The 15,897-nt window shown below is 50.2% G+C and overlaps 1 long non-coding RNA gene across 4 annotated transcripts in view; it reads left to right on the top strand.

Moving 5' to 3' along the window:
* LOC102461580 (uncharacterized) overlaps nt 1-15,897 on the top strand; it is a 128,202-nt gene that overhangs the window by 88,400 nt on the left and 23,905 nt on the right. The window lies entirely within an intron of this gene.

The following is a 15,897-nucleotide window of genomic DNA, read 5'->3' on the forward strand; positions in this document are numbered from 1 at the left end:
GGGGTAATGTATGCATACCGCACTTGCTAATGAAGCCCGGGATTTGAATTTCCCGGGCTTCATTAGCATAAGCGGGGAGCCGCCATTTTTAAATCCCCGCTGCTTCGAACCCCGTGTAGCGCGGCTACACGGGGCTCGAACTAGGTAGTTCGGACTAGGGTCCTATTCCGAACTACCGTTACTCCTCGTGAAACGAGGAGTACCGGTAGTTCGGAATAGGCACCCTAGTCCGAACTACCTAGTTCGAGCCCCGTGTAGCCGCGCTACACGGGGTTCGAAGCAGCGGGGATTTAAAAATGGCGGCTCCCCGCTTATGCTAATGAAGCCCGGGAAATTCAAATCCCGGGCTTCATTAGCAAGTGCGGTATGCATACATTACCCTCCTAGTTCGAACTAGGAGGGTAGTGTAGACATACCCTGAATCACTTTGGAAAATCAGGCTCATCATCGATTGACCATCTGAGAATCCATCCGTGGCTTCCTTGGAAAATCTAGCCTTATCTGCTTCTGTACGCCCCGGTGTCTAGGGTTGCCAGATACTTTCACAAAAAATCTTGAACATGGTGGGGGAAAAAATTGGTTGAGCAAAACAAAAAAAGGGAGACCAAACTTGTGGAGGAAAAAAAAATGGTCGCTGTGCCTTTAAATTTCTGCACACACACACACACACACACACACACCCTCCCCCCCCCCATTCCCTCCACCCCTGCCAGATATGGCAGGGAAAAAATATCCCCTCACCCACCGGCCTTCCCTCTGAGAAAAACAGAAAATACTGGATACTTTACATTTCCAGTATTTTCTGGATTTTTTTTACTGGACAGAAGACGCAATTACCATACTGTCCGGGTGAAAACTGGACACCTGGCAACTCTACCGGTGTCTGCACTGTGTAGTGCTAGCTCCAACCGTCCGGATTTTACAGCAGCCTCCCTGCAAGCCCCATCCCCAGTCAGGTGAGGGAAGACAGGAAATGAATGAGAGAGCGAGCTATGGGAAAAGGAAAGCGGAGAGCTCAAACAGCTGATAGATACCTAAAGAGGGAGGGAGGGGATGTTCTAGACCAGGAAAGAAAAAAACCATGAGAGAGAGGGAGATCTCTGGAAAAGATCCTAGAGAACAGAGGCGGAGGGAAGATGATCGAGAGGTTGATAGAGTGACAGACAACTAGAGAAGGGAAGAGAGATAATTAAGAGGCGCATGAGGAGATAAAAGCTGTGGACTGGGATGGGCAGGTACTGGGCATGCACATGGCCCTAGATGGGGAAATTATTCCCACCAAGTTCCCCCAGGTGTTGGAGTCACAGGCTGTGTATTAGCTGCCCTTGGTCCTTCCTGGAGTCAGGCGGAAGATGCCAATTCTGTTTCTCAAAGTGCTTGGAGATTCTGATTAGGAACAAAAGCGGAACATTGGGAAATTCACCAGAGGCATTAGGGTACCATATTTGAACTTCCAAAAAAGAGGACGGTCCTGAGAGTAATCAGTCCTTAGCCCCCCATCCCTGGTAACCCATCCTGAGCCCCCCACCCCCAGTAACTCATCCTGAGCCCCCCATCCCTGGTAACTTGCCCTGAGCCCCCCACCCCCGGTAACTCATCCTGAGCCCCCCATCCCTAGTAACCCGTCCCAAACCCCCCACCCCTGGTAACTTGCCCTGAGCCCCCCACCCCCGGTAACTCATCCTGAGCCCCCCATCCCTGGTAACCCGTCCCGAATCCCCCACCCCTGGTAACTTGCCCTGAGCCCCTCACCCCCGGTAACTCATCCTGAGCCCCCCATCCCTGGTAACTCATCCTGAGCCCCCCACCCCTGGTAACTTGCCCTGAGCCCCCCACCCCCGGTAACTCATCCTGAGCCCCCCATCCCTGGTAACCCGTCCCAAACCCCCCACCCCTGGTAACTTGCCCTGAGCCCCCCACCCCCGGTAACTCATCCTGAGCCCCCCGCCCCTGGTAACCCGTCCTGAACCCCCACCCCCGGTAACTTGCCCTGAGCCCCCCACCCCCGGTAACTCATCCTGAGCCCCCCGCCCCTGGTAACCCGTCCTGAACCCCCACCCCCGGTAACTTGCCCTGAGCCCCCCACCCCCGGTAACTCATCCTGAGCCCCCCATCCCTGGTAACCCGTCCTGAACCCCCACCCCCGGTAACTTGCCCTGAGCCTCCCACCCCTCATGCCCCTGCCCCTCCCACACAGCCCATCCCCCCTCCCAACCCAGCTCCGTCCCTCTCTGCCACATGGGGTGAATCCCAGAGCAGGCCTCAGGCCCCAGGGCCCAGCCCTCACCTGTACTGCGCGGCCAAGCGCAGGGCGGTGCTGTTGGACTCGTACCGGCCCAGCCACATGCTGAGCTGCTCCGAGTGGCCCTTATAATCCTGCAGCGTCCCCGCCAGCAGCTGGTTCGCTGAATGAGCAGGGCAAAATCCAGGACATTTGTAGATATTTTAAAAACCCGGCTGGCCGGAGATTTAAGGACTGAAAAGGCGGATTATGTCCTGGACAAAACGGACGGATGGGAACCTAAGAGACATCACTGAAAAATGCAGCCCAGGGCCGGTCAAAACCAGCAACGGGCAACCTAGGCTAGTTTGGTGGGTGACCTTGATGGGGCCTTCTGGACCTAGAATTTGTGGTTGGCTGCCGAGGGCGCGCCTGGCTCTCACCGTCCGCGTGGTGTGCCATCAGCCCGCCCCTCACTTCACGTCCCCTCGCTTTACCTGCGCCTCAGTCTTGTAGGACCGGTAGGAAACAACCAACATGTATGGAAACCAGCAGAATCCATCAACCCTGCGTGTGGCAATGGTAGAACCCGAGGGGCTGCAGGGTGCCCACCCCGGGGCAAAATATTTCATTTCTCTTTCGCCTGGTTGATTTTCGCGCCTGGCACAGGGCAGACTGCCACACTGGAAAAAGTCACAACAATGTTGTTTTACAACGAAAACGGGACATGTTTCATTCCGATAACTCGAAGGGCACATGTCGAATGTCAGAACCGTGCTCCCCCTCCCCCCAAAAAATAATAACTTCCGCTGACACAAGATGATTTCATGGCACATTTGGACTGTCATGCAACGGCCGTCTCTGATAGAGCATGTCCAAGTTTTACTGTCCTGTGCTAGTTGATTCCCTTTCTCCTACATTAGTTGCCTGATGCTCTAGCAGCGGGAAGGGGGTTGTATTTGTCCTGATCCTCTTTGCTCTCTGTGCACCGAGCCCGCTTCTAGGGCGGGAAAGTACTACAAAGAATGGAAAGTTTGAGCTTTAAGGTTTTCCTTGGGGCCCATTCTATAGGGTGTTGGACTGGCACTTGGGAGGACTGGATTCTGGTCCTGGCTTTGCCACTGACTCCTTGGATGACCTTGAGCATGTCATGCCAGCGCCCCGTGCCTCAGTTTCCCCATCTGTAAAAGGAGGAGTGCTGAGCCTGGTCTCCTTTGTAAAGAGCCTTGAAAGCTACAGTTGGTAAGAGCGAGGGGATCCATTCACCAGTGTCCCTGAATGGCGGGTTCGTTTCTCTGGCTTGGCACATGGAACCACTTTGTGTTCGCTGAAATGCCTGGATATTGAACACGTGGGAATGGGGCTTAATTAAACAACTCTTGCAAAGTATTTTGGGGGCCCTGGAATGGAGAACCCTGCAGCAATGCAAAGCATCACTGTAAATTCCAGGCTCACTAGTAGTGGGTGTATTTTGATAGCCCTAGAAGCTCCAACCTACATCAGAGCCCCGCCATGCCAAGAGCAGCATAGACACAGAGTGGGAGAGGATCCCTGGTCCAAAGGCTGCACGGGACTATGGGTAGGAAGTGTGAATAAGAACGGCCAGACTGGGTCAGACCAAAGGTCCATCTAGCCCAGGATCCTGTCTGCCAACAGCGGCCAATGCCAGGTGCCCCAGAGGGAGTAAACACATCAGCGGACTGTCAAATGATCCATCCCCTATAGACCATTCCCAGCTTCTGTCAAAAAAAAAAAAAAAGGCTAGGGACACCATCCCTGCCCAGCCTGGATAATAGTCAGTGATGGACCTATCCCCTGTGAACTTATCCATCTTTTTTTAACCCTGTTCTAGTCTTGGCTTTCACAACATCCTGTGGCAATGAGTTCCACGGGTGGACCATGCATTGCATGAAGAAGTGCTGCCTTTTGTGTGTTACAAACCTGCTGCCTGTTAATTTCTTTTGGTGAGCCTGTTTTATGGCTGGGTAAACTGAGTCACGGAAAAGTCCAGGGACCAATGAATGGACAAGCTCAGCTCCCAGTTAAGTAACCAGATCCATGGTAAGATTTGACCCAGATGCTCGCAAGCATGTCCAGGACGGAGGTGCAAATCGAAGCAGGTCCCCTGAGTCCAAGGCCAGGAGAGCATCTGAACCATAGAGTACAGCCTTCCCCTCTCCTTTCAGCCTTCTGGGGTTTGTTTTGGCTTTCCCAGTGTGATGCCTGGCCAGGTACAGAGATGACCTTTGAAAGGCTGCCCACAGAATGGTGCCTTTGGAGCCCTCTGACACACAGACCCTCTCTAGGCCCCCAACCGACCAATCAAAATCACCCCAACTTGAAACAAATCAACCTCAACATGGACATGAATAAAATGTAGAAAACTTCAAATCCCTCCCCTAGGCAGAGTGTTCTCCCCAAGAAAGACAGAATAGCTAGAGACTCCATGGAATTCACTAGTGAATTCACTATTCCTGGTGATGGGACGACAGCACAAAGCCAAAGAACATTGGCATTAGAAAAGATTCAGAAAAAGGCAACTAAAATGATGAGGGGTTTGGAACGGGTCCTATATGAAGAGAGATTAAAAAGACTGGGACTTCTCCTCTTAGAAAAGAGGACACGAAGTGGGGATATGCTAGAAGTCTATAAAATCATGACTGGTGTGGAAAAAGTGAATAAGGAAAAGTTATTTACTTGTTCCCATAACATAAGAACGAGGGGTCACCAAATGAAATTCATAGGCAGCAGATTTAAAACAAACAAAAGAACGTTTTTCTTCACTCAATGCACAGTCAACCTGTGGAACTCCTCGCCAGAGGATGTGGTGAAGGCTAGGACTTTGACAGGGTTCAAAAAAGAGCTAGAGAGATTCATGGAGGTTAGGTCCATTAATGGCTATTAGCCAGGATGGGTAGGGATCGTGTCCCTAGCTTCTGTTTGTCTGGAATTGGATGACAGAAGAGAGGGGATTACCTGTTGTGTTCCCTCCCTCTGGGGCATCTGGTATTGGTCACTGTCGGCAGACAGGATACCGGGCTAGATGGACCTTTGATCTGACCCAGTCTGGCCGTTCCTATGAACAGTGTCAGCACAGCCGATGGATGCTCAGACACTGCACGATGAGCACAATCTAAGAACCCACATGGAATGGAATAGGGAGCAGCTTGAGACCCTACCCCACAGAAACTGACCACTGCTGGTGGCACACAGGACAGACGCCAGTGCCTGGGAGTTTACTCTCCTGCACAGAGCTCCAACCAACCAATGCTTCTGTGCTATGAAACGCTGGCACCCTCATTACCTTGTCTGTGAATGATGCTAATTAAGTGTTTCTCGTCGTCTTGGTCTGTAATTTCAGATGCAGCTTCCCCTGCGCACGCACAACATTACACATGTGTATAGTCTAGGCAGAACAGGTATTTTGTGACCATGAATTTATATATCACTCTGCAGCGTCAAGACACGCCATAGCCATGCGTGGAGATGACACCCAGGCGGCTCAGCCCTGGTACGAAAAGCATTGGGGCCTGTTCCTGCCTGGCCAGAATAATCCCTGGATCAGGACTGGAAATGCAGGCTCCAGGCACCAGGAATGGAGTGAGGTTAAACCATCACTGCCTCTCACCAGGTCTCTCCTTCTCCTGAAGCCTTTAGTATCAGCCCTAAAAGGGCCCATTGGTCTGGACCAGTGCAACCCGATGGTCCCACCGCAGGAATATATTAGCTCCTTAATCAAGCCTGCTAGCTAATTACTCGGCCCTGCATCCCTGTGAGGCTGCTGAGCAATTCACATGGTTGGAGTTACAGGGCTATACATCCCGCAAAGAAAGAGGGAGACCTCATTAAACCTACAGCAAGATTCGTTTTTGTCGTGGCTTTCCCCGCGAATTTCCCACATCTCCTGCAGGAAGAAACCCGCCCTGTTGTCTCTGTGGTCTGCCTGTTTGTGCCTCTCTCCTCCCTGAGAGCAGTGGGTGCAGTGGGCAGGACTGCCAGGCATTCAGGGCCCGGACTCACCAGCACACAGGGTGTTTGTGCGCTTACCGATGCCAGTGACAATTACCGGCCTCTCTTTGTACCCACCCTGCTGCTCAAGATTTCTTTGTTGGTGAAATGGCGTCCAGGTCCCCCCCCCCACACACACACCCGCCCGTAGGGCACAGACCTATCTCAGACAGGCCGGGAGGGGGAGAAGCAATCAGCCAGCATTTGCATATTCAGAGCAGGTGGAGGCCCATATGCTGAAGACGCACCAGACGAAATTAGCCACTGTAATCATAATCTAATGTGCATTTATGCTGGGGGGAAGGGCCGGGCTGGCAGACGAGTGGGATAATTATGGAAGCCAGCATGTGCACAGCAGTTTTGCAACAATTATGCTTAGCTCAGCAAGCCCGTGATGAGGCTTGTTACAAGCCTCCGTCTCCCACCCACCCTCCTCCCTCCTGGGAGTTTGTTCCCAGGAGGAATGTGTGAGATGCAAGATGTGATCTTATTTCCGCCGGGAAGTTCCCTTCTCAAAGGAGCCATGGCTGCGATGCTTTTCCTGACCCCCACAGAACGTCCCAGCTTCCGGGTGTTCTGCCAACAGCGAATTTTCACTCGGCGGCAGAGGTTGGGCTGCCTGGATTTAAGCATTCACTGATAACGAAGAGCCTTGCCGGGCACCCACTTCACCTTTTCCCTGCCACGCGCTGTTAGGGCAGTTTGCATTCGTGGTTCCGAAAATACGCGTACGCCATGTTCTTTCCAGGCAGCTGGGGCTTCTTTCAGGGGATTGCCTCCTCTCTAGAAATCCCCCCCCTAACTCAGGCACACGTGGTGTGAAATAAATGCAAGAGAGGGGAAGAATAAGACACACACACCCCTCCAAAACGGCAGAGAATAAAAGCCATCTCACCCCCCAATCGGAGCACCGGCCTTGCCCCAGAATGGATAGTGAGTAGTTTAAGCTTTTAGAGGAGGGATTCGTGCTGCACCTCTGGATACACATGGCCAGATCTAGAAAGCCTCCTGCCTCCTCCTTCTTGTCTATTTTCCTCCTCTTCTTATGAGACTGTGTTCTTTCCATAGGGCTCTTTAAAGAGCGTGCAGTAGGCGTGGTTTCTGCACTCTCTCAGTGCCGCAAGAATTGCTGAGCCGGTCTCCTGGTAGGGGGGCTGGAGCTGACAGTCCGAATTTATCCCTGGACTCCGATGCTCGGGGGCTAGTGTCATGCAGTATTTCTCTGAACGAGCCCTGCGGGGAAGGGGCATGCAAACAGAGCGCCGACGTGGGCACACGGCTTCACAAGCACATCCCTATCCACGTGTGCCTCGGCAGGGCGAAATAACGGAGAAAGAGGGGTGCGCGCTGGCTGGGTTTTGGAGAGGCGCACTGGTGCGCTCTACTTTTCTCACCAGTGCTCTCTACTTGGCTCACTAGTGTTCACTGTCACTCGCCACTGGTGGTTGCTGTTTGTTGTGCAAATGCCACCCGGTGCCACGCTCGCAGTTACATGGGAAGCTTGTCTGTGCATTTCAAAATGTGCCCCCTTCTGTCAGGAACAGATTGGTGTCTCGCTTTTAAAATAACTCCCCCTGCTTGCTTTTTCCTCATGTTGGAAGGACGGAAAGATAGAGCCCTTTGCGGACACAAAATTGGCCTCCACAACTGCACACGTAATCCGTGGCTACATGCAGCTACCTCTGCAGAGGTGGATCCTGCGGCGATAAAGCAGATACCCACAAATGTGCAGGGTTCTAGGTACAAAATGGATACCCGTAAAAACGAGCCGGGGAGATGCGTGGATTTTGCAGCGCTTTACTGAAGGAATCCCACCGATGTTCCGATCCATCCGGTGTAGCATCCTAGGGTGCGTCTACACAGCAGGGCTTAACTCGAAACAAGCGATGCAAATTGAGCGGCATCAATGGCGTAGCTCAGTGTTTCTTAAACTTTTTAAGAGCGAGGAACACGAAACAAGAATTTTTTTTAACGAGGAACACCAAGGATTTTTTTGTTGAGCAAAAAAAAAAAAATCTCGCCCCTTTTTTTTGTTGAGCAAAAAAAAAAGCTTGCCCCTTGAACAACAGACGACACTTTTACTGACAACAACAATGTTCGCTCACTGCCCAGTGAAGCCTTCTAGACTTCTGTCTTTGTGATAGGAAAATGTAATTTACTCTGTTTACTCATATTGGTGGAAATTATACATTCAATACCTCATCAAGCATGGGTTAATGTCAAGCAGCTGACTAACAGCAGCCATAGCAGCCACGCCAGCATTAGGGGCACTGAGGGCCGTACCCTGCCCCCCAATTCACAGTGAGTCCCTTACTGCTTAATGTTTTGTCCTTCAATAGCTCTAGCCCCTGGCTCTGCTATTTTTGACACAGAATACTGAAGGGAAGGGCATTGTCTGTGCAAGAGGGTGGAAGGTGCTGGCCCCCGTCAGCTGTCCTGGGTAACAAGCGAGGGCTAAAGGCACCGGTGCAAAGACCCAGTCGGGGTGGCGGCTTTAGGGCAGTTCTCTCTCCTGGCAGGCAGGATCCCCAGAGACAGCCAATCAGAGCCGGGCCTGCTGCTGGCCCTGCAACGCTCCTCCCCTCTGGCAAGAGGCGCCACCGAGGCACGGAGCTTTCCCAGGCGGTTGCAAGCCGGGCACAGAAGCATGGGAGGAACGCGGGTCGCCCTGCCTCATTTCCGCTGCATCATCACTCGCTCACCTCTTCGCACCACCCGCTGCGTCTCAGCAGCTCCCGCGGGCGTTTTTTTCCTTCAAACGGCCGTAGCACACCTGTGAGTTCTCCGCGGAACACAGTGTAAGAAACAAGGGCGTCGCTTCTTTCGAAATCATTCTGAAGTCATTCTGCCGCTCTACTCTGCACTAGTTAGGCCTCAGCTGGAGTACTGTGTCCAGTTCTGGGTGCCACATTTCAAGAAAGATGTGGAGAAATTGGAAAGGGTACAGAGAAGAGCGACAAGAATGATTAAAGGTCTAGAGAACATGACCTATGAAGCCAGGCTTCATGAACTGGGCTTGTTTAGTTTGGAAAAAAGAAGATTAAGGGGGGACATGATAGCGGTTTTCAAATATCTAAGAGGGTGTCACAAGGAGGAAGGAGAAAATTTGTTCCTCTTGGTTTCTGAGGACAGGACAAGGAGTAATGGGCTTAAAGTGCAGCAGGGGAGGTTTAGATTGGACATTAGGAAAAAATTCCTAACTGTCAGGGTGGTCAAATATTGGAATAAATTGCCAAGGGAGGTGGTGGAATCTCCCTCTCTGGAGATATTTAAGAACAGGTTAGATAGACATCTGTCAGGGATGGTGTAGACGGAGCTTGGTCCTGCCTTGAGGACGGGGGGCTGGACTCGATGACCTCTTGAGGTCCCTTCCAGTCCTATGATTCTATGAAATTGGGCACGTCTACACAGCACTTGTTTCGAACCAGAATCCTCTTCCTCCGACTTCCCTTACTCCTCGTACAATGAGGGCCAGGGGAGTCGGCGTGGGAAGTCCTCCAGCTTGACAGTATTTCGACGTTATTTCGAAATCCCTGCCTGCTGGGTAGATGCGGACTAAGTTATTTCGGAATAACATGGCTGCTTCCTTGCGGTCGCAATCAAAAAGTTAGCTTGGGCTCCCCGGTTCCAAGTCCTGATTCCTGGAAGGAGCAGCCTGCTCCCCTGCAGTATCATCTTGGGTCAAACGGCACCTCTGATTTTAAAATAATCTCTTTGCCCTGCGACATATAACGGAGGGGCTAATTGCTCCCCTCCCCCTTCGCTTGTTTCACTCCCGCGTGGCTGCCGATCCGGCAGGTTGCCCAGTACAATGCAGGAGGCGGTCGGCTCTCCAGCAAGCGGTTGATTATTTGATTAGCCTGTGTGCTGTGGCGGACACCGTGGGAAATGAGCTAACAGGGAGCTCTGTAAAATCACAGGTAGGTTTTGCACCCATCCACCCGCCGGCCGACCCCTCGCCCCCACCACATGTTTTGCAGCTAAGCAGTAATCTGAAAAGGCAACTGCTGTGTCCCTTTCTGGGAAATATTTCCACCGCTAAACACCAAGGGGGCTGCCTCTTCCGTAAAATCCTGGCTAATACGTATTGAAAAGGGCTAGAGCTGCTACATCGGGTGGGGAACCATTCTGGGGTCGTGGGGCCACTGACCCACAGAAAAATCAGTCGGGGGCCGCACACGAGTCAGAAGCAAAACAACCCCCCAAACCCTCATTGACGTGGCCCCCACCTGAGGAGAAAGGCCCTCCCCACATTCCCCTCACACACCAGAGCCTGGCAGGGGCCCAGCCTAGCAGATTTTGTGTGCTCCAGCCCCACAGTGGGAGAAGTGGGGGAAGGCGGGGGGCTGGAGCTCCAGCACTGGCTCCCTAATGCTGGGGGGAGCTCTGAGCCTTGGGGGCCAGACCCAGGCAAGCCGAGGGCAGCATCCGGCCCTCGGGCCCTCGGTTCCCCACCCCTGTGCCAAACGAATGCTCCATCGTGAGATTTTTCTCTCGGCATAAATAACATTGACAAGGAAACGATTTAGACATCCAAATCCCCTTCAGGTTGGCGAGAGTCCTTCCAATGGCTTCCCCTTAGGCCCCATGTCATTTTCTAAAAAAGGAGAGGGAACTTACATTGGAAATATATTTTCTGGGTGTTTGATCTTGCCTTTCCTCTGTGGATCACGGCACCAAACGGTGGCCTAGAAGCTAGCAGCCCGGTGAATGTGTAAAGAATTGCGTTGGGGGTAGGGTTGCCAGGTGTCCGGTATTTTACCGGACAATCCGGTATTTGCGCTCTTTGTCCGGTAAAAAAAATCAGAGAATACCAGATCGGTGGCTCTCCCGGAACTCAATTGTGGTGACATGGGGTGGTCGTGGGGTAGTGCTGTCCTGGTTTCCACACACTTGGACGGAGGCGCCTGTTAGTAGTGGACTCTCGGGGAAAACCGACTCCCCTGCTGGTCTGCTCCTTCAAACGCACACCCCTAAACGTTGCGAGTGGGAACCACCACATTGGATTCACTGGGATGGCCACAGGTGGCATTTGTAGAGTCCACTTCATCTCTAACAATCCCTGTGTTTGGAGCCGTGTTGTATTTTAGGGGTGCGTCTACGCAGCGATGCTAGCTCGAAATCAGCTATGCAATGTGAGTTATGCCAATCGCGTAGCTTATTTCGAGGTAGCGCCAGGTTTTGAAATAGACTATCTACACAGTGCCAAATTTCGAAATAGACCACTATTCCGACAAGTCCTCCTGGAACGAGGCTTACCGGGACATCAGGATAGCAAACCTGTTATTTTGATTCCATTTTGAAATAATGGGCGTTCTGTTAAAACGCGGAAAACTATTTCGGGATACCGGACGTATCCCGAAATAGCGCCGCAGTCTAGACGTACCCTAGGGGGTTTTGCAGCAGTGGGAACGTTTCTGTGTTAAAAGCAGAGATCCTATTTCTTAAAGAGCCTGGATTTTTCTGCTCGGCATCCGAATGCCTCACTTCAATGACTCCTGCGAAGAAAACATTTGAGGCTTTTTTTTTTTTTAAATCAAGAACAAATGCACTTCAATTGAAGTCATAATTGAGATTAATCCATGGTTGCAAGCTGATAATGGATTCTAGCTCTCATGTGCCAAATCTGAAAATGGCACGCTGAGAGTTTGCTGCATGTGTTTTAAGGACATGATAAAAGACCGGACTCTTCTCCCCATTCAGATTTCAAAGATTTCCTCCTCCCCGTTTACACCAGCATCAATGAAAGACCCCAACAGTTAAGCGGACTCGCCTACCACTTTTAATCTCTGGCGTCACAAGTGTGAGTCTGTTTAACAGAATGGGTACGCCGAGGGAGTCCGTAGAATTGCAAATATTGCACATAGTGCAAATACATATCAGGCAACTCCATGTCTCACTGGGAACTAAGGCAGAACATGATCTGTCACTGGTAGGGTTGCCAGATGGTTTAACCAAAAATACCAAATATCCCCTCCCCCCCCAAAAAAAACGGGGAAAAAATTCTGTTGAGAAAAAAAAAAGGAGGAAACCAAAGTTGTTGAGAAAAAAAAAGGACCCCGAGAGGCCCCTTTAAGAAGTACTTTTGAGACTTTTTGCCCCTAACAGGCTGCTGTTGTCCACCATCTTGTCTTCCTGCTCCAGGCCGGACAGCTCCCCTGCGGAACCAGGTAAGCACCTGGGATTTTCACCTCCTGGGTGCAAATCAGAAAATACTGGACATTTTAGGTGTCCAGTATTTTCTGAATTTTTTTACAGAAGGCGAAAATACCGGACTATCCGGGTCAACGCCAGACACCTGGTAACCTTAGTCACTGGGTCCTATGCAGGAAAAACAGAAAGTAAGTCAAACCTACTTCAAGTTTCAAGCTACTTCAGCTCGGAGCAACCATTTGTCATGGAGTGTAGGGGAGTGCACCCCCATCTGCAGTCAGACTGTCAACCAGCAAGTAGAACAGAAGGTTTATTGGTTCACAGGGACACAGTGTAGCACAGACTTGTTGTTACAGGAACCAGGAGCATTCAGTACAATCCAACTTGGGGATAGTGGGGCCCACAGCCAGCTAGATTCCCCCAAGCCAGCTAGACTCCTTTCTCCCTAAGCCAAAAAACTACACTCACACACCCAGCAACTGGTCCCAGCTCTCCAGGCAGCCCCAACCCCTCCTTTGTTCAGACTTCTGGGCAAGGTGTCACCTGGTTGTTTCCTCCATCCAGGCTCGGGTTACAAGACAGCCTGAGTTTATTGTTGAATAGTGATAGAGATGTAGCCGTGTTAGTCTGGTGTAGCTGAAACAAAAGACAGAACTATGTAGCACTTCAAAGACTAACAAGATGGTTTATTAGGTGATGCGCTTGAAGTGGGTCTGGTATATCCTTTGGTATATATGGTCGTGCCAATTTTCTTCCACTATTTGATCTGAGGAAGTGGGTCTGGCCCACGAAAGCTCATCACCTAATAAACCATCTTGTTAGTCTTTAAAGTGCTATATAGTCTGGTTTTTTGTTTCAGGGAAACTGAGGCACACACCCGGGGTTACAACAGAAAAGTACAGGACAGTAGGAATCACATCCACCATCACAAAACAAACAGAACGAACACAATCCTCACCATGTCACTCCATTCAAAAGTAGATCTCATTGCCAGGCAGGATAGCTAGGTGTCCGGTTTTCTCCTGGACAGTCCGGTATTTGTGGCACCTGTCCGGTAAAAAAAAACCCAGAAAATATCATTCTTCCCCTGCCCAGTCTGGCGGGGGTCAGCAGACCAGGGAGATTTAAAGGCGTAGTGACCTTTTTTTTTTTTCACTCAACAAGTTTGGTCTCCTGTTGATTGCTTTTGGTTTTGGTTTTGATTTCTTTTTTGGTTAACAACTTTGGTCCCCTGTTTTGTTTTGGTTTTTGCTCAACCAATTTTTTTCCCCCACCATGTTTGGGATTTTTTCTGAAAGTATCTGGCAACCCTATTCCTAGGTTCTGCTATGGAATGATACAGATTGAGCGTCTGATTTGTGGGGCTATTTTTCTGATACTTTTTTTTTTTTTTTGGACAGATTGTGGCTGTCTGGCAGGAATAAAATTCCCATTTTATTGGTGTTTCAAAGAAAGTTGTGCAATCAAAAATGTCCTCTTTTCCCCAGCATGCTTGTGCCGCGGCAAGAAATCTTTACTGATCAACAGCCCCACCACCATTTTCACCTCTGCAGAAATTGACAATTCAAAGTGTTTTCTGTATATTTCTATAAACCTAGTCTTAGAATTTGGCTTTAGTTGGGTTTTTATTGCTTTTAACCTAAAGGCCAAGTTACAGTCGATTGTGTAGCTCTGTGTATTCCAGGACAGTCAATGAAAGGCAGCTGTGCACGAATCTTAGAGGATACAATGAGGAGTCTTGTAGCACCCTAGAGACTAACAAAAATATAGATAGTATCAAGTATCAGCCAAATAGCTAAAAGGGTGTTACAAGGAGGAGGGGGGAGGAATTGTTCTCCTTGGCCTCTGAGGACAGGACAAGAAGCAATGGGCTTAAACTGCAGCAAGGGAGGTTTAAGTTGGACATTGGGAAAAACTTCCCAACTGTCCGGGTGGTGAAACACTGGAATAAATTGCCTAGGGGGGTTGTGGAATTTCCATCACTGGAGAGATTTAAGAGCAGGTCGTATAGACATGTGTCAGGGATGGTAGATGGTGCTTGGTCCTGCTGTGAAGGGAGGGGACTGGACTTGATGACCTCTCGAGTTCCCTTCCACTTCTAGGCTATGTCTATACTCGCGGTTTCTTGCGCGAGAAATATGCAAATGAGGTTAAGCGTGGAATATCGCCGAGCCTCGTTTGCATACCTAATGAGCCGCCGTTTTTGCAGAAGAGGCTCTTGCACCAGAAGGAGCTGTCTACACAGCCCCTTCTTGCGCAAGAAAAACCCTCTTGCGCAATGCCGCTACGCTGATTATGCTCAGGAATAACGGCATTGCGCAAGAGGGTTTTTCTTGCGCAGGAAGGGGCCGTGTAGACAGCTCCTTCTGGTGCAAGAGCCTCTTCTGCAAAAATGGCGGCTCATTAGGTATGCAAATGAGGTTCGGCGATATTCCACACTTAGCCTCATTTGCATATTTCTCGCGCAAGAAGCCACGAGTGCACATATAGCCCTAGTGTTCTATGATTTGAGGAGCTTTTGTGGGCAAAACCCACTTCTTCAGATGGGATGATCTTGAGGAAGTGGGGTTTGCCCATAAAAGCTCATAGAATCATAGAATACTAGGACTGGAAGGGACCTTGAGAGGTCATCGAGTCCAGTCCCCTGCCCTCATGGCAGGACCAAATACTGTCTAGACCATCCCTGATAGACATTTATCTAACCTACTCTTAAATATCTCCAGAGATGGAGATTCCACAACCTCCCTGGGCAAGTTATTCCAGTGTTTGACCACCCTGACAGTCAGGAACTTTTTCCTAATGTCCAACCTAAACCTCCCTTGCTGCAGTTTAAGCCCATTGCTTCTTGTTCTATCCCCAGAGGCCAAGATGAACAAGTTTTCTCCCTCCTCCTTATGACACCCTTTTAGATACCTGAAAACTGCTATCATGTCCCCCCTCAATCTTCTCTTTTCTAAACTAAACAAACCCAATTCCTTCAGTCTTCCCTCATATATCATGTTCTCTAGACCTTTAATCATTCTCGTTGCTCTTCTCTGGACCCTCTCCAATTTCTCCACATCTTTCTTGAAATGTGGTGCCCAGAACTGGACACAATACTCCAATTGAGGCCTAACCAGCTCAGAGTAGAGCGGAAGAATGACTTCTCGTGTCTTGCTCACAACACACCTGTTCATGCAGCCCACAATCATGTTTGCTTTCTTTGCAACAGCATCACACTGCTGACTCATATTCAACTTGTGGTCCACTATAACCCCTAGATCCCTTTCTGCCATACTCCTTCCCAGACAGTCACTTCCCATTCTGTATGTATGAAACTGATTGTTCCTTCCTTCATGGTTTTATATATATATATATATATATATATATATATAAAACAAAGACTGTGAATGGCTAGCCAATTACAAAAGCAGTTTCTCCTCTCTTGGTGTTCACACCTCCAGATCAGCTGCTAGAAGTGGGCCTCATCCTCCCTGTTTGAATTTACCTTGTTATGTCTAGCCTGATTCTTGCCT

This window comes from Pelodiscus sinensis, chromosome 19, assembly GCF_049634645.1.
Source record: "Pelodiscus sinensis isolate JC-2024 chromosome 19, ASM4963464v1, whole genome shotgun sequence".
Taxonomy (NCBI): domain Eukaryota; kingdom Metazoa; phylum Chordata; order Testudines; family Trionychidae; genus Pelodiscus; species Pelodiscus sinensis.